The 23937-nt window shown below is 43.5% G+C and overlaps 1 long non-coding RNA gene across 1 annotated transcript; it reads left to right on the top strand.

The window, feature by feature from the left end:
• Positions 1–21719: 21719 nt before the first annotated feature.
• Positions 21720–23606, top strand: LOC121399060. Its single transcript, XR_005964718.1, has 3 exons — positions 21720–22123; positions 22775–22965; positions 23444–23606. It is a non-coding gene; the product is annotated as an uncharacterized LOC121399060 (long non-coding RNA).
• Positions 23607–23937: the final 331 nt, after the last annotated feature.

Below are 23937 nucleotides of genomic sequence, written 5' to 3'. Positions count from 1 at the left end.
TTCAGGGATGCCGCCTGTTGGAGATGCCATTTTCTGGGCATCACCTTCCTCTAAAAACATCAAGAAAAGAGAAAAATTTTGGATACATACATTACAGACTATGCACCCGAGAGGACTCAATAAAGAGTACGACCTGTATGCTTTCACTTAATATGAACTATATGGTCAGTTATGGTGGAATTTAGAAAGATAAGGGATTGGGACACAGTTATACGGACACACATCCTTGCATTCATTGCAGATTGTTTGGGATTTCACATGTCAATTGTATTTGGTTAGGTCTTTTAACCTTTAACTAATCTTTATCGTTGAAGGCGATGCATGCTTAGATATATACGAAATACTGTTTAACATACTAAAGTGAATTGATCTGTAACACAAGGGAACTGATTTACATAATGATGTGAGGGGTGTGTACTAACTATGCTTTAAAATAGGTTGTGATGTCATAGCAATCATTAATGCTTGAGAAAGAAGCGGGAGCTTCGAAACGTCGCATGTTTGCTGTTACCTGTTGGTAATTTTTTTTTTTTATTTGCACAAAGTTGTCTTGACTTTTTTGTTGGTTATATAATTTGGACTAAGTCACGGACTAAGGGTGAGCTCCACTCCAGATATATATATATATATATATATATATATATATATATATATATATATTACCCTTTAAACAAAACAGGGATTGTTTGTCCATATATAGCAATATATTTCTGGCCAGTCCTACACTCAATTTTAATGTGATTCATTAAGAATTCTATTGCTTCATTATACATTTTACAAAGGGACTAAGTAAAACTCCCAAACTTGGCTGCCCTTCAATTAGACACCAGTGGGATCACCTGACTATAGCTGGGAAGCTTTCCCTTGCTTGTTATAGTTACACAGGAGCAGTGACCAGCTCCATGTTGTAGCTCCCACCCTTCCCAGCTATAGTCATGCAGTCATAGTATGCACAAAATGTCTATGTCTTAAATATATTGATAATGGGTTGAGTGCAGAGGACTCTTGTATACTCTGAAAACTGAGCTTGCATAAGGGCCAACTACCTGAATAAATTAGACAAGCTGAAAATAGCTGTGGTATTGCTTCTTTTAGCACAAGCAACAGAAATGCATTCAGCTCAATCCACTAATGGCTCAGAATTACCTAAACCTCCCAAATGGTCAAACATGCCAAGAAGGGAGAGTAATTCTTATTGTCCATCAATTTGTAATTCTTTGCTTCACTGCATATCTAACAATACTGTCAGCATCACTGGGCTCCTGTACCAATATAGAGCCAGTGGTCCCCTTACAGCAAACATGGGAATCTTAAAGGAGATAAAGCATAACTAAAAATACCCCCTAAAACTTGCTGACAGATATGGTTTCACTCTGGGTTAAAAAAAATTCACATCCTATAGATCTTGCCTGTGTTTCAAATGAGCAGTGAGGTGCCTTCCAGAAGCACAGTAGGAGGAGGAGGAGGATAGCCCATTACATCTCTGCTTACACACAAGCAAATACAGGCTTCAGTTCCCTATCAGGTCACACTCTTTTTATGCATCCAGGGAAATACAACCTGGAATTACAAAGGAGACACAAGTAGAGTGCGGTCAAAGTAGGAGATTGAGGGGGAGAAATCGGACTACCCACAAACAGCCCTATACTTACTAGTTTGTAATGCATCACCCAATTAACTTCCAGCCTACATGAAAAACAAAGCAGCTACGTTAGTGCAAAAACATTTCAGAAGGCATGTTATGTGGCAACTTAAAGGTTATGGCCCTGGCCTAATTCTTTGCAGTGTCAAGCTCAGCACACCATCCCATCTCGTTGCACAGCCGACACCCCAAAAGCAAGTCTAACCAAAGCAAGTCAAACACCCCATACTTCTTTAGAACATGCAAATATATTAGCACTGCACTCGGCGCAGAGGTCCCTTACACTCCCAGCAGAAAAGCCAGAGTATTTGTCACTTACCAGCATTTACAGAGGTTTCAGAATGTGGTTTCTGGTCTGGGGGAAAATTTTCTGCATTGGTCACTTACTTACTATGTTACTATGTCACTTGGTCTAAAGAACAGGCGGCAATGGAGACACATGACATGTGGCAGGCAACTCAAATATATAAATCTGTCCCATGAAAAAGACTGCCATTATGTTGAGCTTCTGTTATTGACCTACAAATCCCAGCATCCCTTGTCGCACCTCTAGCCTATAGTACAAATCCCAGCATCCCTTGTCTGACCTGTAGCCTATAGTACAAATCCCAGCATCCCTTGTCGGACCTCTAGCCTATAGTACAAATCCCAGAATCCCTTGTCAGACCTGCAGCCTGTAGTACAAATCCCAGCATCCCTTGTCAGGCCTATAGCCTATAGTACAAATCCCAGAATCCCTTGTCGGACCTTTAGCCTATAGTACAAATCCCAGAATCCCTTGTCACACCTGTAGCCTATAGTACAAATCCCAGCATCCCTTGTCAGACCTGTAGCCTATAGTACAAATCCCAGCATCCCTTGTCAGACCTGTAGCCTATAGTACAAATCCCAGCATCCCTTGTCAGACCTGTAGCCTGTAGTACAAATCCCAGCATCCCTTGTCAGACCTGTAGACTATAGTACAAATCCCAGCATCCCTTATCAGACCTGTAGCCTGTAGTTTTCTAGCGGTTACTGAACTACAAATCCCAGCATCCCTTGTCAGACCTATAGCATATAGTACAAATCCCAGCATCCCTTGTCAGACCTGCAGCCTATACTCTTTTAACTGTTACTGACCTACAAATCCCAGCATCCCTTGTAAGACCTCTAGCCTATAGTACAAATCCCAGCATTCCTTGTCAGACCTGTAGCCTGTAGTACAAATCCCAGCATCCCTTGTCAGACCTGTAGCCTATAGTACAAATCCCAGCATCCCTTGTCAGACCTGTAGCCTGTAGTTCGAATCCCAGCATCCCTTGTCAGACCTGTAGACTATAGTACAAATCCCAGCATCCCTTATCAGACCTGTAGCCTGTAGTTTTCTAGCAGTTACTGAACTACAAATCCCAGCATCCCTTGTCAGACCTATAGCCTATAGTACAAATCCCAGCATCCCTTGTCAGACCTGCAGCCTATACTCTTTTAACTGTTACTGACCTACAAATCCCAGCATCCCTTGTAAGACCTCTAGCCTATAGTACAAATCCCAGCATTACTTGTCAGACCTGTAGCCTGTAGTACAAATCCCAGCATCCCTTGTCAGACCTGCAGCCTCTAATCTTCTAACTGTTACTGACCTACAAATCCCAGCATCCCTTGTCATACCTGCAGCCTGTAGTTCAAATCCCAGCATCCCTTGTCAGACCTGTAGCCTATAATCTTTAACTGTTACTGACCTACAAATCCCAGCATCCCTTATCATACCTGTAGCCTGTAGTACAAATCCCAGCATCCCTTGTCAGACCTGTAGCCTATAGTACAAATCCCAGCATCCCTTGTCAGACCTGTAGCCTATAGTACAAATCCCAGCATCCCTTATCAGACCTGTAGCCTGTAGTTTTCTAACGACTACTGAACTACAAATCCCAGCATCCCTTCTCAGACCTATAGCCTATAGTACAAATCCCAGCATCCCTTGTCAGACCTGCAGCCTATAATCTTTTAACTGTTACTGACCTACAAATCCCAGCAACCCTTGTCAGACCTGTAGCCTATAGTACAAATCCCAGCATCCCTTATCAGACCTGTAGCCTGTAGTTTTCTAGCGATTACTGAACTACAAATCCCAGCATCCCTTCTCAGACCTATAGCCTATAGTACAATTCCCAGCATTCCTTGTCAGACCTATAGCCTGTAGTACAAATCCCAGCATCCCTTGTCAGACCTGTAACCTATAATCTTCCAACTGTTATTGACCTACAAATCCCAGCATCCCTTATCAGACCTGCAGCTTGTGGTCTTCTAACTGTTACTGAACTTCAAATCCAAGCATCCCTTGTCAGACCTGTTGCCTGTAGTACAAATCCCAGCATCCCTTATCAGACCTGTAGCCTGTAGTTTTCTACCGATTACTGAACTACAAATCCCAGCATCCCTTCTCAGACCTATAGCCTATAGTACAAATCCCAGCATCCCTTGTCAGACCTGTAGCCTATAGTACAAATCCCAGAATCCCTTGTCAGACCTGTAGCCTATAGTACAAATCCCAGCATCCCTTGTCAGACCTGTAGCCTGTAGTTCAAATCCCAGCATCCCTTGTCAGACCTGTAGACTATAGTACAAATCCAAGCATCCCTTATCAGACCTGTAGCCTGTAGTTTTCTAGAGGTTACTGAACTACAAATCCCAGCATCCCTTGTCAGACCTATAGCCTATAGTACAAATCCCAGAATCCCTTGTCAGACCTGTAGCCTATAGTACAAATCCCAGCATCCCTTGTCAGACCTGTAGCCTATAGTACAAATCCCAGCATCCCTTGTCAGACCTGTATCCTATAGTACAAATCCCAGAATCCCTTGTCAGACCTGTAGCCTATAGTACAAATCCCAGAATCCCTTGTCAGACCTGTAGCCTGTAGTTCAAATCCCAGCATCCCTTGTCAGACCTGTAGCCTATAGTACAAATCCCAGAATCCCTTGTCAGACCTGTAGCCTATAGTACAAATCCCAGCATCCCTTGTCAGACCTATAGCCTGTAGTTCAAATCCCAGCATCCCTTGTCAGACCTGTAGCCTATAGTACAAATCCCAGCATCCCTTTTCAGACCTGTAGCCTATAGTACAAATCCCAGAATCCCTTGTCAGACCTGTAGCCTATAGTACAAATCCCAGCATCCCTTGTCAGACCTGTAGCCTGTAGTTCAAATCCCAGCATCCCTTGTTAGACCTGTAGACTATAGTACAAATCCCAGCATCCCTTATCAGACCTGTAGCCTGTAGTTTTCTAGCAGTTACTGAACTACAAATCCCAGCATCCCTTGTCAGACCTATAGCCTATAGTACAAATCCCAGCATCCCTTGTCAGACGTGCAGCCTATACTCTTTTAACTGTTACTGACCTACAAATCCCAGCATCCCTTGTAGGACCTCTAGCCTATAGTACAAATCCCAGCATTCCTTGTAAGACCTGTAGCCTGTAGTACAAATCCCAGCATCCCTTGTCAGACCTGCAGCCTCTAATCTTCTAACTGTTACTGACCTACAAATCCCAGCATCCCTTGTCATACCTGCAGCCTGTAGTTCAAATCCCAGCATCCCTTGTCAGACCTGTAGCCTATAATCTTTAACTGTTACTGACCTACAAATTCCAGCATCCCTTATCAGACCTGTAGCCTGTAGTTTTCTAGCTGTTACTGAACTTACAAATCCCAGCATCCCTTGTCAGACCTGTAGCCTATAGTACAAATCCCAGCATCCCTTGTCAGACCTGTAGCCTATAGTACAAATCCCAGCATCCCTTATCAGACCTGTAGCCTGTAGTTTTCTAACGATTACTGAACTACAAATCCCAGCATCCCTTCTCAGACCTATAGCCTATAGTACAAATCCCAGCATCCCTTGTCAGACCTGTAGCCTATAGTACAAATCCCAGAATCTCTTGTCAGACCTGTAGCCTATAGTACAAATCCCAGCATCCCTTGTCAGACCTGTAGCCTGTAGTTCAATTCCCAGCATCCCTTGTCAGACCTGTAGACTATAGTACAAATCCAAGCATCCCTTATCAGACCTGTAGCCTGTAGTTTTCTAGAGGTTACTGAACTACAAATCCCAACATCCCTTGTCAGACCTATAGCCTATAGTACAAATCCCAGAATCCCTTGTCAGACCTGTAGCCTATAGTACAAATCCCAGCATCCCTTGTCAGACCTGTAGCCTATAGTACAAATCCCAGCATCCCTTGTCAGACCTGTATCCTATAGTACAAATCCCAGAATCCCTTGTCAGACCTGTAGCCTATAGTACAAATCCCAGAATCCCTTGTCAGACCTGTAGCCTGTAATTCAAATCCCAGCATCCCTTGTCAGACCTGTAGCCTATAGTACAAATCCCAGAATCCCTTGTCAGACCTGTAGCCTATAGTACAAATCCCAGCATCCCTTGTCAGACCTGTAGCCTGTAGTTCAAATCCCAGCATCCCTTGTCAGACCTGTAGCCTATAGTACAAATCCCAGCATCCCTTTTCAGACCTGTAGCCTATAGTACAAATCCCAGAATCCCTTGTCAGACCTGTAGCCTATAGTACAAATCCCAGCATCCCTTGTCAGACCTGTAGCCTGTAGTACAAATCCCAGCATCCCTTATCAGACCTGTAGCCTGTAGTTTTCTAGCAGTTACTGAACTACAAATCCCAGCATCCCTTGTCAGACCTATAGCCTATAGTACAAATCCCAGCATCCCTTGTCAGACGTGCAGCCTATACTCTTTTAACTGTTACTGACCTACAAATCCCAGCATCCCTTGTAGGACCTCTAGCCTATAGTACAAATCCCAGCATCCCTTGTCAGACCTGTAGCCTGTAGTACAAATCCCAGCATCCCTTGTCAGACCTGCAGCCTCTAATCTTCTAACTGTTACTGACCTACAAATCCCAGCATCCCTTCTCAGACCTATAGCCTATAGTACAAATCCCAGCATCCCTTGTCAGACCTGTAGCCTATAATCTTTAACTGTTACTGACCTACAAATTCCAGCATCCCTTATCAGACCTGTAGCCTGTAGTTTTCTAGCTGTTACTGAACTTACAAATCCCAGCATCCCTTGTCAGACCTGTAGCCTATAGTACAAATCCCAGCATCCCTTATCAGACCTGTAGCCTGTAGTTTTCTAGCAGTTACTGAACTACAAATCCCAGCATCCCTTGTCAGACCTATAGCCTATAGTACAAATCCCAGCATCCCTTGTCAGACCTGCAGCCTATACTCTTTTAACTGTTACTGACCTACAAATCCCAGCATCCCTTGTCAGACCTATAGCCTATAGTACAAATCCCAGAATCCCTTGTCAGACCTGTAGCCTATAGTACAAATCCCAGCATCCCTTGTCAGACCTGTAGCCTATAGTACAAATCCCAGCATCCCTTGTCAGACCTGTATCCTATAGTACAAATCCCAGAATCCCTTGTCAGACCTGTAGCTTATAGTACAAATCCCAGAATCCCTTGTCAGACCTGTAGCCTATAGTACAAATCCCAGAATCCCTTGTCAGACCTGTAGCCTATAGTACAAATCCCAGCATCCCTTGTCAGACCTGTAGCCTGTAGTTCAAATCCCAGCATCCCTTGTCAGACCTGTAGACTATAGTACAAATCCCAGCATCCCTTATCAGACCTGTAGCCTGTAGTTTTCTAGCGGTTACTGAACTACAAATCCCAGCATCCCTTGTCAGACCTATAGCCTATAGTACAAATCCCAGCATCCCTTGTCAGACCTGCAGCCTATACTCTTTTAACTGTTACTGACCTACAAATCCCAGCATCCCTTGTAGGACCTCTAGCCTATAGTACAAATCCCAGCATTCCTTGTCAGACCTGTAGCCTGTAGTTCAAATCCCAGCATCCCTTGTCAGACCTGTAGCCTATAATCTTTAACTGTTACTGACCTACAAATCCCAGAATCCCTTATCAGACCTGTAGCCTGTAGTTTTGTAGCTGTTACTGAACTTACAAATCCCAGCATCCCTTGTCAGACCTGTAGCCTGTAGTTCAAATCCCAGCATCCCTTGTCAGACCTGTAGACTATAGTACAAATCCAAGCATCCCTTATCAGACCTGTAGCCTGTAGTTTTCTAGAGGTTACTGAACTACAAATCCCAGCATCCCTTGTCAGACCTATAGCCTATAGTACAAATCCCAGAATCCCTTGTCAGACCTGTAGCCTATAGTACAAATCCCAGCATCCCTTGTCAGACCTGTAGCCTATAGTACAAATCCCAGCATCCCTTGTCAGACCTGTATCCTATAGTACAAATCCCAGAATCCCTTGTCAGACCTGTAGCCTATAGTACAAATCCCAGAATCCCTTGTCAGACCTGTAGCCTGTAGTTCAAATCCCAGCATCCCTTGTCAGACCTGTAGCCTATAGTACAAATCCCAGAATCCCTTGTCAGACCTGTAGCCTATAGTACAAATCCCAGCATCCCTTGTCAGACCTATAGCCTGTAGTTCAAATCCCAGCATCCCTTGTCAGACCTGTAGCCTATAGTACAAATCCCAGCATCCCTTTTCAGACCTGTAGCCTATAGTACAAATCCCAGAATCCCTTGTCAGACCTGTAGCCTATAGTACAAATCCCAGCATCCCTTGTCAGACCTGTAGCCTGTAGTTCAAATCCCAGCATCCCTTGTCAGACCTGTAGACTATAGTACAAATCCCAGCATCCCTTATCAGACCTGTAGCCTGTAGTTTTCTAGCAGTTACTGAACTACAAATCCCAGCATCCCTTGTCAGACCTATAGCCTATAGTACAAATCCCAGCATCCCTTGTCAGACGTGCAGCCTATACTCTTTTAACTGTTACTGACCTACAAATCCCAGCATCCCTTGTAGGACCTCTAGCCTATAGTACAAATCCCAGCATTCCTTGTAAGACCTGTAGCCTGTAGTACAAATCCTAGCATCCCTTGTCAGACCTGCAGCCTCTAATCTTCTAACTGTTACTGACCTACAAATCCCAGCATCCCTTGTCATACCTGCAGCCTGTAGTTCAAATCCCAGCATCCCTTGTCAGACCTGTAGCCTATAATCTATAACTGTTACTGACCTACAAATTCCAGCATCCCTTATCAGACCTGTAGCCTGTAGTTTTCTAGCTGTTACTGAACTTACAAATCCCAGCATCCCTTGTCAGACTTGTAGCCTATAGTACAAATCCCAGCATCCCTTGTCAGACCTGTAGCCTATAGTACAAATCCCAGCATCCCTTATCAGACCTGTAGCCTGTAGTTTTCTAACGATTACTGAACTACAAATCCCAGCATCCCTTCTCAGACCTATAGCCTATAGTAGAAATCCCAGCATCCCTTGTCAGACCTGTAGCCTATAGTACAAATCCCAGAATCCCTTGTCAGACCTGTAGCCTATAGTACAAATCCCAGCATCCCTTGTCAGACCTGTAGACTATACTACAAATCCAAGCATCCCTTATCAGACCTGTAGCCTGTAGTTTTCTAGAGGTTACTGAACTACAAATCCCAACATCCCTTGTCAGACCTATAGCCTATAGTACAAATCCCAGAATCCCTTGTCAGACCTGTAGCCTATAGTACAAATCCCAGCATCCCTTGTCAGACCTGTAGCCTATAGTACAAATCCCAGCATCCCTTGTCAGACCTGTATCCTATAGTACAAATCCCAGAATCCCTTGTCAGACCTGTAGCCTATAGTACAAATCCCAGAATCCCTTGTCAGACCTGTAGCCTATAGTACAAATCCCAGCATCCCTTATCAGACCTGTAGCCTGTAGTTCAAATCCCAGCATCCCTTGTCAGACCTGTAGCCTATAGTACAAATCCCAGAATCCCTTGTCAGACCTGTAGCCTATAGTACAAATCCCAGCATCCCTTGTCAGACCTGTAGCCTGTAGTTCAAATCCCAGCATCCCTTGTCAGACCTGTAGCCTATAGTACAAATCCCAGCATCCCTTTTCAGACCTGTAGCCTATAGTACAAATCCCAGAATCCCTTGTCAGACCTGTAGCCTATAGTACAAATCCCAGCATCCCTTGTCAGACCTGTAGCCTGTAGTACAAATCCCAGCATCCCTTATCAGACCTGTAGCCTGTAGTTTTCTAGCAGTTACTGAACTACAAATCCCAGCATCCCTTGTCAGACCTATAGCCTATAGTACAAATCCCAGCATCCCTTGTCAGACGTGCAGCCTATACTCTTTTAACTGTTACTGACCTACAAATCCCAGCATCCCTTGTAGGACCTCTAGCCTATAGTACAAATCCCAGCATTCCTTGTAAGACCTGTAGCCTGTAGTACAAATCCCAGCATCCCTTGTCAGACCTGCAGCCTCTAATCTTCTAACTGTTACTGACCTACTAATCCCAGCATCCCTTGTCAGACCTGCAGCCTGTAGTTCAAATCCCAGCATCCCTTGTCAGACCTGTAGCCTATAATCTTTAACTGTTACTGACTTACAAATCCCAGCATCCCTTATCAGACCTGTAGCATGTAGTTTTCTAGCTGTTACTGAACTTACAAATCCCAGCATCCCTTGTCAGACCTGTTGCCTATAGTACAAATCCCAGCATCCCTTATCAGACCTGTAGCCTGTAGTTTTCTACCGATTACTGAACTACAAATCCCAGCATCCCTGCTCAGACCTATAGCCTATAGTACAAATCCCAGCATCCCTTGTCAGATCTGTAGCCTATAGTACAAATCCCAGAAACCCTTGTCAGACCTGTAGCCTATAGTACAAATCCCAGCATCCCTTGTCAGACCTGTAGCCTGTAGTTCAAATCCCAGCATCCCTTGTCAGACCTGTAGACTATAGTACAAATCCCAGCATCCCTTATCAGACCTGTAGCCTGTAGTTTTCTAGAGGTTACTGAACTACAAATCCCAGCATCCCTTGTCAGACCTATAGCCTATAGTACAAATCCCACCATCCCTTGTCAGACCTGCAGCCTATAATCTTTTAACTGTTACTGACCTACAAATCCCAGCATCCCTTGTAGGACCTCTAGAATATAGTACAAATCCCAGCATTCCTTGTCAGACCTGTAGCCTGTAGTACAAATCCCAGCATCCCTTGTCAGACCTGCAGTTCAAATCCCAGCATCCCTTGTCAGACCTGTAGCCTATAATCTTTAACTGTTACTTGCCTACAAATCCCAGCATCCCTTATCAGACCTGTAGCCTGTAGTTTTTTAGCTGTTACTGAACTTACAAATCCCAGCATCCCTTGTCAGACCTGTAGCCTATAGTACAAATCCCAGCATCCCTTATGAGACATGTAGCCTGTAGTTTTACTAGCGATTACTGAACTACAAATCCCAGCATCCCTTCTCAGACCTATAGCCTATAGTACAAATCCCAGCATCCCTTGTCAGACCTGCAGCCTATAATCTTTTAACTGTTACTGACCTACAAATCCCAGCATCCCTTGTCAGACCTGTAGCCTATAGTACAAATCCTAGCATCCCTTATCAGACCTGTAGCCTGTAGTTTTCTAGCGATTACTGAACAACAAATCCCAGCATCCCTTCTCAGACCTATAGCCTATAGTACAATTCCCAGCATTCCTTGTCAGACCTATAGCCTGTAGTACAAATCCCAGCATCCCGTGTCAGACCTGCAGCCTCTAATATTCTAACTGTTACTGACCTACAAATCCCAGCATGTCTTGTCAGACCTGCAGCCTGTAGTTCAAATCCCAGCATCCCTTGTCAGACCTGTAGCCTATAATCTTCTGACTGTTACTGACCTACAAATCCCAGCATCCCTTATCAGACCTGTAGCCTGTAGTTTTCTAGCTGTTACTGAACTACAAATCCCAGCATCACTTGTCAGACCTATAGCCTATAGTACAAATCCCAGCATCCCTTGTCAGACCTGTAGCCTATAGTACAAATCCCAGCATCCCTTGTCAGACCTTTAGCCTGTAGTACAAATCCCAGCATCTCGTCAGACCTGCAGCCTCTAATCTTCTAACTGTTATTGACCTACAAATCCCAGCATCCTTTATCAGACCTATAGCCTATAGTACAAATCCCAGCATCCCTTGTCAGACCTGCAGCCTATAATCTTCTAACTGTTACTGAATTACAAATCCCAGCATCCCTTGTAAGACCTGCTGCCTATTATATTCTAACTGTTACTGACCTACAAATCCCAGCATCCCTTGTCAGACCTGTAGCCTATAGTACAAATCCCAGCATCCCTTGTCAGACCTGCAGCCTGTAGTCTTCTAACTGTTACTGACCTACACTTCCCAGCATCCCTTGTCAGGCCTGTAGCCTAAAGTACAAATCCCAGCATCTCGTCAGACCTGAAGCCTGTAGTACAAATCCCAGCATCCTTTGTCAGTCCTGCAGCCGCAGCCTGTAGTACAAATCCCAGCATCCTTTGTCAAACCTGAAGCCTGTAGTACAAATCCCAGCATTCCTTGTCAGACCTGTAGCCTGTATTACAAATCCCAGCATCCCTTGTATGACCTGCAGCATGTGGTCTTCTAACTGTTACTGACCTACAAATCCCAGCATCCTTTGTCAGACCTGCAACCTGCACTACAAATCCCAGCATCCTTTATCAGACCTGCAACATGCACTACAAATCCCAGTATCCCTTTTCAGACCTGCAGCCTTTAGTACAAATCCCAGCATCCCTTGTCAGACCTGCAGCCTATAATCTTTTAACTGTTACTGACCTACAAATCCCAGCATCCCTTGTCAGACCTGTAGCCTATAGTACAAATCCTAGCATCCCTTATCAGACCTGTAGCCTGTAGTTTTCTAGCGATTACTGAACAACAAATCCCAGCATCCCTTCTCAGACCTATAGCCTATAGTACAATTCCCAGCATTCCTTGTCAGACCTATAGCCTGTAGTACAAATCCCAGCATCCCGTGTCAGACCTGCAGCCTCTAATATTCTAACTGTTACTGACCTACAAATCCCAGCATGTCTTGTCAGACCTGCAGCCTGTAGTTCAAATCCCAGCATCCCTTGTCAGACCTGTAGCCTATAATCTTCTGACTGTTACTGACCTACAAATCCCAGCATCCCTTATCAGACCTGTAGCCTGTAGTTTTCTAGCTGTTACTGAACTACAAATCCCAGCATCACTTGTCAGACCTATAGCCTATAGTACAAATCCCAGCATCCCTTGTCAGACCTGTAGCCTATAGTACAAATCCCAGCATCCCTTGTCAGACCTTTAGCCTGTAGTACAAATCCCAGCATCTCGTCAGACCTGCAGCCTCTAATCTTCTAACTGTTATTGACCTACAAATCCCAGCATCCTTTATCAGACCTATAGCCTATAGTACAAATCCCAGCATCCCTTGTCAGACCTGCAGCCTATAATCTTCTAACTGTTACTGAATTACAAATCCCAGCATCCCTTGTAAGACCTGCTGCCTATTATATTCTAACTGTTACTGACCTACAAATCCCAGCATCCCTTGTCAGACCTGTAGCCTATAGTACAAATCCCAGCATCCCTTGTCAGACCTGCAGCCTGTAGTCTTCTAACTGTTACTGACCTACACTTCCCAGCATCCCTTGTCAGGCCTGTAGCCTAAAGTACAAATCCCAGCATCTCGTCAGACCTGAAGCCTGTAGTACAAATCCCAGCATCCTTTGTCAGTCCTGCAGCCGCAGCCTGTAGTACAAATCCCAGCATCCTTTGTCAAACCTGAAGCCTGTAGTACAAATCCCAGCATTCCTTGTCAGACCTGTAGCCTGTATTACAAATCCCAGCATCCCTTGTATGACCTGCAGCATGTGGTCTTCTAACTGTTACTGACCTACAAATCCCAGCATCCTTTGTCAGACCTGCAACCTGCACTACAAATCCCAGCATCCTTTATCAGACCTGCAACATGCACTACAAATCCCAGTATCCCTTTTCAGACCTGCAGCCTTTAGTACAAATCCCAGCATCCCTTGTCAGACCTGTAGCCTATAGTACAAATCCCAGCATCCCTTGTCAGAACTGTAGCATTTAGTACAAATCCCAGCATTCCTTGTCAGACCTGTAGCCTGTAGTACAAATCCCAGCATCCCTTGTCAGACCTGCAGCCTGTAGTCTTCTTACTGTTACTGACTTACAAATCCCAGTATCCCTTGTCAGACCTGCCCCCTGTAGTCTTTTAACTGTTACTGACCTACAAATCCCAGCATCCATTGTCAGACCTGCAGCTTGTAGTACAAATCCCAGCATCCCTTGTCAGACCTGTAGCATAAAGTACAAATCCCAGCATCTCTTGTCAGACCTGCAGCTTGTAATACAAATCCCAGTATCTCTTGTCAGACCTGCAGCCTGTAGTACAAATCTAAAAATCCTTTGTCAGACCTGAAGCCTGTAGTACAAATCCCAGCATACCTTGTCAGACCTGCAGGCTATAATACAAATCCTAGCATCCCTTGTCAAACCTTTAGCCTATAGTACAAGTCTAAGCATCTCTTGTCTGACCTGCAGCCTGTAATCTTCTTTTTTTTTTTGTATTTCAAAAAGATTTTATTCATAGAAAATAAACATGTTTACAGTAGACGTGCTTAGGTGTCATTTACAATTGTCACATATAGTTGTAAACATTTGCAAAATCAAGATCATGCAAAATAGAGTAAACAGAGAGAACTTTAGAATTATAGAGAGAAAAAGAAAGTGGGGTGTGAAAAGGATGGGAAGGGGTAGGGGGGGGAAACTTGAAGGCAAGTATCCTGCAAATCTATGTTATATTACAGTTCGTTACGTATATGCAAATAGGAGATCCAGGGCTGCCAGGTCGATATAAAATTATCTTTTTTCTCAGCTAGGTAAGAGGTAAATTCCTCCATAAGGTAGATATCCTTGACGTTGGCGATCCATTCCTCTAAGGTCGGGGGAGTGGTTTCTTTCCAATGTCTTGGTATTAGTATTTTTGCCGCAAGCAGCAGTTGACTTAGTAGGCTATGTTTGAATGTATGTTCTGGAGTCTCAGTATGGAACAGCAATAATAATTGGGGTGTGAGAACGACCTGATAGCCCAGAATCTCCCGACATGCCACTTGTATGTCATTCAAAAATACCTTTAAATGGTCACAGAAAAACCAGATATGAGAAATATTTCCCCCTGCTTTATGACATCTACAGCATTTGTTATTTGGTAACGATATTAAATGGTGAGGAAATGGTGAGGAACATTTCTCCTATCACAAAGGAGTTCAAACTCAGTCAGTGATCTCCTGGCTTGTTGGAGCAATGGGTTCAGTTGTAAGAAATGTTGGATTTGATAATATCTCCAGTGGTCTCTGTCGTCCGATGTGTTCTTGGATTCTTCAATTACAGACACCGAGGTTTCTGTTTTGAGGACATGTTTCAACCGTAAATGTTGTACTCCAAAGGCTGATGCCATGCCTTTGTCCATAATTCCCGGCATAAAGTCTAGATTTTGACTTAAAGCAAGTAATAGAGAAGGGTATGGAACAAGCTTATATTTCTGGTTGAAGTGATACCAGAATGTCTCCAAGGCTGATGTTTGAGGATTTCCCTTCAGGTTCAAAACCATATGTTTCCCCTTGTTCCAAAGAATGTTATTTATGGGGAAATAGGCTCCCTTATCTTCTATACATTTCCATTGTTTTGTTGAATTAGGGTTAGAGTGTTCAACTAGTTTCGCTAGTAGACAGGCTTGGTAGTATGAGTAACAATCTGGAAGATTCAATCCACCTCTTCCCTTAGGCTGATATAGTATAGACCTGCTAATCCGAGGGTGTTTATTGGCCCATACAAATTTGCTGATAATAGTAGTTAGAGACATAAAAAACCCTTTGGGTATCAGGATAGGTAAGGTTTGAAACAAGTATAACATTTTTGGTAAAATTGACATTTTAACAATAGATATTCTACCTGTCCAAGTAAAGTGTGTCCTGTCCCACTCTTTTAATAAGGCAGCCACTGTATTAACCATAGGTTTATAATTGTAGGCATACACTTTGTCTAGGTCATGTGGTATATAGACACCCAGGTATTTAATTTTGTCTGTTTGCCATTGGAATTTGAAGTTAGCTCGCAATTGGTGAATCAAAGATTGCTGCATAACAATAGGGAGAGCTTCAGATTTGGTCATGATGATTTTATAATTTGAGAGCTCACCATATAACGAAAGTTCTTTTAAAGCATTAGGCATTGAAATATGCGGATTCGTTATGACTAAGAGCAAGTCGTCTGCAAATGCGGCCAGTTTATATACCTGTGTGTCTATGATTATCCCCGAGATATCTGGATTGTTCCTTAGTGCTATCAATAAATGTTCCATGCATAGTACATATAGTAAGGGGGACAATGGGCAGCCCTGGCGAGTTCCATTTCTTAAGTCAAACGAATCTGAAAGGATGCCATTTAGCCTTATTTTGGCTGTTGGTGTTGTATAGACTGCCATAATTTTATCCCTAAAAGGTTTCTTAATTCCAGTCCCTTCTAACATTAATTTGAGAAATGTCCAATTGACTCTATCGCACGCTTTCTCAGCATCAGTGGATATAAGCAGGGAAGGCGTTCAATGAGCTTTCGCCCAGCTAATCAAATTAAGGATTTTCATCGTATTCTCTTTGCCCTCTCTACCCTTGACGAAACCTACTTGATCACCGTGAATCCACCTTGGGAGAAGTGGGTTAATTCTCTGCGCTATAATTTTAGTATACAATTTTAGATCAATATTCAATAAGGATATAGGTCTATAACTACCACAAACAGTAGCATCTTTACCTGGTTTAGGAATGACCGTGATGTAAGCTAGTAAGAATTCTTTATTTAAAGGATGGTTCTCATCTATCTCGCTTATAAAGTTGAGGAAGAGGGGAGCCAATTGAGCGGAAAAGACCTTATAAAACTTCCCAGTGTAACCATCTGGCCCTGGAGATTTGTGCAGTTTCAAGTTTTTGATAGCATGGAGCACTTCAGATTGCTGGAATGGAATGCTCAGTTCTTTAAGGAGGGTATCGTCAATGCCAGGCAGAGGATACTTTGCTATATATGTTTTAATTCTTGCTTCTAGAGTTTCTTGGGGCAGCCTGTAATCTTCTATCTGTTACTGACCTACAAATCCCAGCATCCCTTGTCAGACCTGCCCCCTGTAGTCTTTTAACTGTTACTGACCTACAAATCCCAGCATCCCTTGTCAGATCTGCCCCCTGTAGTCTTTTAACTGTTACTGACCTACACATCCCAGCATCCCTTGTCAGATCTGCAACCTGTAGTTTAAATCCCAGCATCCCTTGTAAGACCTGTATCATATAGTGCAAATCCCAGCATCCCTTGTCAGACCTGTAGCCTGTAGTACACATCCCAGCATCCCTTGTCAGACCTGTAGCACAAATCCCAGCATCCTTTGTCAGACCTGAAGCCTGTAGTACAAATCCCAGCATCCCTTGTCAGACCTTTAGCCTATAGTAGAAATCTCAGCATCCCTTGTCTGACCTGCAGCCTGTAGTCTTCTAACTGTTACAGACCTAGAAAGCCCAGCATTCTTTGTCAGACCTGCAACCTGCACTTCAAATCCCAGCATCCCTTGTCAGACTTGCAGCCTGTAGTACAAATCCCAGCATCCCATGTCAGACCTGTAGCCTGTAGTACAAATCCCAGCATCCCTTGTATGACCTGCAGCATGTGGTCTTCTAACTGTTACTGACCTACAAATCCCAGCATCCTTTGTCAGACCTGCAAGCTGCACTACAAATCCCAGCATCCTTTGTCAGACCTGCAACCTGCACTACAAATCCCAGTATCCCTTTTCAGACCTGCAGCCTGTAGTACAAATCCCAGCATCCCTTGTCAGAACTGTAGCATTTAGTACAAATCCCAGCATTCCTTGTCAGACCTGTAGCATTTAGTACAAATCCCAGCATCCCTTGTCAGACCTGCAGCCTGTAGTCTTCTTACTGTTACTGACTTACAAATCCCAGTATCCCTTGTCAGACCTGCCCCCTGTAGTCTTTTAACTGTTACTGACCTACAAATCCCAGCATCCATTGTCAGACCTGCAGCTTGTAGTACAAATCCCAGCATCCCTTGTCAGACCTGCAGCTTATAGTACAAATCCCAGCATCCCTTGTCAGACCTGTAGCATAAAGTACAAATCCCAGCATCCCTTGTCAGACCTGAAGCCTGTAGTACAAATCCCAGCATCCCTTGTCAGACCTGCAGGCTATAATACAAATCCTAGCATCCCTTGTCAAACCTTTAGCCTATAGTACAAATATCAGCATCCCTTGTCTGACCTGCAGCCTGTAATCTTCTATCTGTTACTGACCTACACATCCCAGCATCCCTTGTCAGATCTGCAGCCTGTAGTTCAAATCCCAGCATCCCTTGTCAGACCTGTATCATATAGTGCAAATCCCAGCATCCCTTGTCAGACTTGCAGCCTGTAGTACAAATCCCAGCATCCCTTGTCAGACCTGCAGCCTGTAGTACAAATCCCATCATCCCTTGTCAGACCTGTAGCCTGTAGTATAAATCCCAGCATCCCTTGTCAGACCTGTAGCCTATAGTACAAATCCCAGCATCCCTTGTCAGACCTGTAGCCTGTAGTACAAGTCCCGGCATCCCTTGTCATACCTGTAGCCTGTAGTACAAATCCCAGCATCCCTTGTCAGACCTGTAGCCTAAAGTACAAATCCCAGCATCCCTTGTCCGACCTGCAGCCTGTAGTACAAATCCCAGCATCCTTTGTCAGACCTTGAAGCCTGTAGTACAAATCCCAGCATCCCTTGTCAGACCTTTAGCCTATAGTAGAAATCCCAGCATCCCTTGTCTGACCTGCAGCCTGTAGTCTTCTAACTGTTACAGACCTAGAAAGCCCAGCATCCTTTGTCAGACCTGCAACCTGCACTTCAATTCCCAGCATCCCTTGTCAGACCTGCAGTCTGTAGTACAAATCCCAGCATCCCTTGTCAGACCTGTAGCATTTAGCACAAATCCCAGCATCCCTTGTCAGACCTGTTGCATGTAGTACATGTCCCAGCATCCTTTGTCAGACCTGCAGCCTGTAGTACAGATCTCAGCATCACTTGTCAGACCTGTATCATATAGTGCAAATCCCAGCATCCCTTGTCAGACTTGCAGCCTGTAGTACAAATCCCAGCATCCCTTGTCAGACCTGCAGCCTATAGTACAAATCCGAGCATCCCTTGTCAGACCTGCAGCCTGTAGTCTTCTGTTACTGACCTACAAATCCCAGCATCCTTTGTCAGACCTGTAGCATATAGTACAAATCCCAGCATCCCTTGTCAGACCTGTATCATACAGTAAAAATCCCAGAATCCCTTGTCATACCTGCAGCCTGTAGTACAAATCCCAGCATCCCTTGTCAGACCTGCAGCCTGTAGTCTTCTAACTGTTACTGACATACAAATCCCAGCATCTCTTGTCAGACCTGAAGGCTGTAGTACAAATCCCAGCATCCGTTGTCAGACCTGCAGCCTGAAGTACAGATCCCAGCGTCCTTTGTCAGACCTGTGGCCTGTAGTACAAATCCCAGAATCCCTTGTCAGACCTGCAGCCTGTAGTACAAATCCCAGCATCCCTTGTCAGACCTTTAGCCGATAGTACAATTCCCAGCATCCCTTGTCAGACCTGCAGCCTGTAGTACAAATCCTAGCATCCCTTGTCAGACCTGTAGCCTATAGTACAAATCCCAGCATCCCTTGTCAGACCTGCAGCCTGTAGTCTTCTAACTGTTACTGACCTATACATCTCAGAATCCCCTTCTGCAGCCTGTACTAGTCCTTTTACTGTGATATCATGTTTTTGAGAGGCTGCATGTAAGCAGGGACTGGGCCTCATATTATAATAAAAGGTAGAATGGATGGTGCCAATACAGGGAAATGCTGCATCCTGTTGAATTTCATTTCATTTAAAGGGGAACTTTGCTTTAATGCTGTTGATGCAAAAGGAAAAACTGATGCTAAATTTTGTTTTTTTGCCAATGGAAATCAGATTTTAGAATTTATGGTCAGAATAAAAATAACAGATAAAAAATATATATAATTTTAGAGTTTGTTTTTCGTACAAGTGAGAGAATTGGTTGAGGGTGTGAATACTTATATAAGGCAGTGAATCCTGATATGTATAGCAGAGAGGGCTTGTGCATGTGAGCTTACAATCTCTTCTTTCTTTCTGTTTCTCCACACAGTGAAATTTCCGAGTAACGAAGCATTTTCATAGTGTTTTCGAAGCGATTTTCAGATTGATTTCACAGCGATTGTTTTATAGAGATATTCAGTGATATTCCATCTTATTTTTGGCGTTTGGAAAAACATCTTCCTTTGACGTCAGCTGATATCTCTTTATAACCCAACAGCTCTTTTAAGAGCTAAAAAACTTAGGCGCAATGCCATTCTGCGCCTAAGGTAAGTCAACTGCTACTGTATTATCTGAATTTAGGGTTTTTCTATATAGAGAACAGGTACAGAAAAAGTATAGATTGTAACAGAATCTTTCTCTTCTCCTTCAGCCACAGGCGGAATCCAGACCCCTCTCCGAGACTTATAAGGTGAGTAGAAAGGAGGGTAAAACACTCGCCGCTACTGCTGGAAGTGATTATGTCATCAATAAATTCCTTCTTTTTTCTATTTTATTTTCCAGCCTCCTGATGGTCGGCTGACCAAGGATGTGCTTGTTGGAGAGGGCGGCACTGGAGACGTCTACAAGGTAAGTTACCAACCAATTCCTAGAGAGTAGGGGAACTGAACAAGATTGTGATCACTACACACAATCACACAATGATTTAGGCAGACATATCAAGCTTCTGGTTTGGGGGCTGCATTACTCTCTTTCCTACTTGTATATAAGTCAACCTTTCTGTCTGTATTACAGGGACGACACCATCGTAGAGGAGTGGTAGCGGTGAAGATCGCCAACATCAGCCGAGTACTGTATCTTTATTATTCCAATCACTATATATCAATCCTATTTGTGTAGTTGCCTATGTGAGCTAAAGGGATTTCTGTTATTCCACTCCAGGATGAAGAGTCAGTCTGCAGGGAGCTGAAGTTTCTCCAGCAGTTCGGCGGCCACAAGAACATCGCCTCTTACTATGGAGCCTTCTAAAGGGCTCCACTCACGGAGTGCTCATCGGAGCTCTTGGAAGTAAGCAATTATTTACTGTATCGTGTTTATTCCTCTTGTGCCAAAGCAAGGAGGTTTTAAAGGTAAGGCCAGATTTACCCCTTAAGGACTCTTCTTTAATTGCATTACTTATATATACAATCCCTTTGTTGGGAATTTTTAGTCTTATGTCTGTTATAGTCTTATAACCTACATCTTAATCTCCCCAGGGGCAGCACCACATCCACAAGAACCGGGCCGTTCATAAAGACATCAAGAGCCCAAACATCATGCTCACAGAGACGGCCAAAGTGAAGATCAGTGAGTAAAACTTACAGTTATAAGAGTAATGGATGGTGGGGAGCTTCTGTGAATATGGAGTCAGGGGGTTTCATAATTCAGGTTTCTATCTTATTTTGGTTAAACAAGTTATTTTCCATTAATAGATTCTATCTGTCATTTCAGTCGACTTTGGAGACAGCTGGGACCTGGACCCGCAAACTGGGTTGTGCCACGAACGGAAGGGACTCCACATTGGATGGCACCTGAGGCCATAAGGCAGAAGGGCCAGCGCCTGGCGTACAACACCAAAGTATGTTGTACTTATAATACTTGTAAGAACACAGAGCATTTACTTATCAGTGTTAATGGGACATAGAAGCGGTCATTTTCTCATGGAGAGAAAGGAGAAATGTTGGGTTTCTTAACTTTTTGCACAATGTGTCTGCTTTAATATATTTGCTCATTTGCATTGTGACGCTGGTGTTATGTACTGTAACTGCTATTGTTTGTAATGCAGATGTATTGCTATATACACATTTATATATAATAAAGCATTTTTTCACTTTTACATATGCCATGATGTGTTCATTTACTAGGGGGTGCATTGGGCTATTTTAGAAGTTGTATTCTGTTCTGTTTTGGCCATAATTGAGCTAAGGAGAATGGTGGGTACTTTTGCACCCATGATAATATATGTATAAGTTTCTAAAAGAGAATTGTATAAGTGCATCCTTTTTACTTAGATTTTATTAAACACCCACTAACCCAATTCTCTCCTTCTAATGCTCTTTGGTGTGTCTTTTGCAGTGTGGACATCTGGTCGCTGGGGATAACCGCCATCAAAATGGCCGAGGGAAAAGCACGTAAGTGAATCACAACAATTGTGGCTACTTTATTTTATACATTGAGCAGCAGAGGTTCTATATCAGAATGGGAGGAATTTGGGGTGATTTGCTATTTCTAGCAAAAAAGAACTTTTGCTATAGATTAAATAAATAACTTCTAGACATGTTTGATGAGCCTGATATATATGTTTTTCACTTTTAGCATACATAGGGCAATACCCAGTGGAGGACCTGATAATAGAAGCCCGACCACCGAAGCTTCAATCAAACACCTGGTGAGTCTGTCCCAGCTTGTGTCACTGTACATTGTACCTGTGCTTGAAGACATGGAACTCCCCACATTTTCTCATAAACACTTGGGACATTTGGCAACTCCTATATCCACTTAGCCGCTTCCACAGTCTGCCCTCACCATGCCCCTTGTCTGTACAAATTTAGGATAATGGGGAGATTTCAGTCTCAGCTCAGGGGGTTGTGTATTTTGTTTAAACACCTCCTAAATATAAATAGAGGTTTTTCTACTGCAGACTTTAAATGTGGCCCATGAGATGCAGGCAGGGATATGTTTGGAGATCAGGGAAATATAGGTGGATGCAGAGCAGATATGATATATTTTATGTATATAATCACTGTCTATGTCTCAGGGGCATAACAGTATAACTATGGGCCCCATGTGCACTATGGTGCAGTCAGGAGAGGGTGTGGGAAAATCACCTTGTCCCTCAGAGCCTTATAGACATCTAGATTTGCCACTGATATCCTTTGTTATAACAAAAACTCCGCAGACAGATGGCACTTCTGGATAGATTTATTTGGAAAAGGCTGCTGTGTACCGCCTAACGCGTTTCGGGATTTTGTCCCTTAATCATAGGCTAGCCTATGATTAGGCTATTCATGAATCACAAATATGATTTTTCCCTATACAGGACTGAAGGGAGTTGCTCTCTCAAAGCTGCGGCGTGCTTATGACTTCTTCACACAGACATCGGCAGAACAAGAAGCAGCTCTGCAAATGGCCCTGGAGGGCTTCTCCTGTTATTGATCTTGTGGCCAATAACATCAACAGCCCAAAATGAGTTTCCTGAATCACAGCCGGGGAAAAAGAATCATCCACAGGGTAAGGTCCCATCTCCATTCAGTACAATGGTTCTCAGTTGGTAGACAAATAGCAATTTGATCCCCTGCTGCCTGGTGGGTGTCTACATTGGTAGGACCCGAATCCTCACTGTGCATAAGAGGTGGGTTTTGGCTAGAAGATGCTCAAGTTTACATTTTCTTGGTCATAATCCTCCCCATGTGTGAAGCAAATAAACACACCGGGCAGTAGGAGCTGAATCAAGGTTTTGCTAATTGACATTAGCCTCACTGCAGCAGCCACACAATAACACAACAGGGTAGAATGGGATTGAAAAGGCTCAGACATTATTTCCTATTCCCATAGCCAGTGCATTTATTTCTAAAAGGAGCATCAGCCTGGGATAAAAACTCCCTAACATGTTGGAACCCCTAATGAATAAGACTTGTGCATAAATGCCATGCCTCTGAATGAGAAATAATGATGATCTATTACTGACTGATATTTTTTTCTCATACAGATCCAGTGGCATCTGCAGCTCCACCAGCAACATCTCCTTTCAAGCTGATGCAGTTTAGTAAGTGGTAACTTCAAGATTCCTGCAACTACACCAGCAGAGACTTTACCTCTTTCTGTTGCAACATGATCTTATTCTTTTCAGACTACCACATCTCCACCAGTGGTGTATTTGCTTCAGTTTACATCACTCCACCCACAAACATCTACACCTCACTTTTAGGTGCCATCCATCTTCCTTTTTTCAGACTACTACAACTCCAACATCTTGCCTTAAGCATCTACATTTCACAGAACCATAGCTCCAATATTCATATCCACCTCTACAGCTCCACTAGCAGCATTCACATTTTCAAACAACATAGCTCCAGTATTAGGACCTTAGTTTTCATTAGTATCCAATTACCACATCTCTACCCAAGGACTTTTCATTTAACTTTAGCTCTACCACCAGCCCTTATCCCATATTTTACCTCTAACCGCAAGCTCTGTCCTTGT

The sequence above is a fragment of the Xenopus laevis genome, chromosome 9_10S (genome assembly GCF_017654675.1).
Source record: "Xenopus laevis strain J_2021 chromosome 9_10S, Xenopus_laevis_v10.1, whole genome shotgun sequence".
Lineage (NCBI taxonomy): Eukaryota > Metazoa > Chordata > Amphibia > Anura > Pipidae > Xenopus > Xenopus laevis.
The sequence above is the reverse complement of the archived record's forward strand: the minus strand, read 5'-3'. Positions and strand labels throughout refer to the sequence as shown.